Below are 1,398 nucleotides of genomic sequence, written 5' to 3' on the forward strand. Positions count from 1 at the left end.
CTCTAGTAAACACTTCCTTACTTCCCCGCTGGTAAACTCAAATTCTTCCAGTGGTTCCTGGTTAACTATTCCCTCTCTTATCTCTAGAATTTCTCCTTGCTCTAAGGTGAAGACCTCCTGGAATTTCTTATTCAGTTCCTCACACACTTCCTTGTCGTTTGTAGTGAATCCTTCTGCCCCTATCCTTAATTGTATGTGTGTGTGTGTGTGTGTGTGTGTGTGGTGTGTGTGTGTGTGTGTGTGTGTGGTGTGTGTGTGTGTGTGTGTGTGTGTGTGTGTTGTGTGTGCTGTGTACTCACCTAATTGTGCTTGCGGGGGTTGAGCTCTGGCTCTTTGGTCCGGCCTCTGAACTGTCAATCAACTGGTGTACAGATTCCCGAGCCTACTGGGCTCTATCATATCTACAAGACGTATGTGTGTGGTGTGGTCTTGTGTATTCACTTGCCTATTTTTACTACTCCTCTATTTATGCTGCAGGATCGAGCTCTAGCTCTTGGGCATCGCTTTTCTAGCCGTTAGTTTTCTAATGCAATGACTCCTGACCTATTTCTCTTTCATACCTGCTTTTTAAAGTTATAAATGGAGCTAGCCTCTTCAACCTGCTCTTTAGGTCATTCCATTTACTCACTACCCTATGCTAAAGGAAAAACTTTCTAGCATCTCTATGACACATCTGAGTCTCAAGTTTATATCCGTTTCCCACCCCCCTTGTTCTATTGTTATTCATTCGTAAACATTTCCTCTTTTCATGTCTTTTATACATCTGTATCATGTCCCGACTCTCCCTCCCTCACGTAGGCGGTATATAGACTGGCCTCACATAGGCGGTATATAGCGATCTAAAACCCTCGTTATTTAAGTTTCTGAAGGATGTTCTGACTTTTGCCAGAGTAGAGTATGCGGCTGACGTTATTCTATTTATGTAAGCCTCTGGAGTTAGGTTTAGTGTTATGTCCACCCCCAGGTTTTTTATCTAGTCTTTAAAGGGATGTAGTTTTCCCTTCACCGTGCATCAGGCCTTTCGGTCTCCTGGCTCCTGATCACATTTTCATCACCTTACACTTGATGATGTTGATCTCTAGCAGTCATTTCTCGAACCAGCTCTGTCTCAACCCTCCTCATTAGTTTTGCATCATCTGCAAACATCGGACATAAAAAACTCAAATTCTGCAGTCAAGTCATTTACATAAAAGAGGAATAGAATGAAGTCCCAGCACCGATCCTTGAGGCACCCCGCTTGTTACTCTACTCCAGTCGGGCTCCTCGCTCTTCACTTTCACTCTCTGACATCTGTCTGTCTGGTAATTCATAAACCATGATAGTGCGTTGCCTGTCCTACTCTCGCCTGCCTCTCAGGTTTGTATAGTAGCCATGCGTATTTGTGTTGTACTGTATCAA

The sequence above is a fragment of the Procambarus clarkii genome, chromosome 33, assembly GCF_040958095.1.
Source record: "Procambarus clarkii isolate CNS0578487 chromosome 33, FALCON_Pclarkii_2.0, whole genome shotgun sequence".
NCBI classification, from domain to species: domain Eukaryota; kingdom Metazoa; phylum Arthropoda; class Malacostraca; order Decapoda; family Cambaridae; genus Procambarus; species Procambarus clarkii.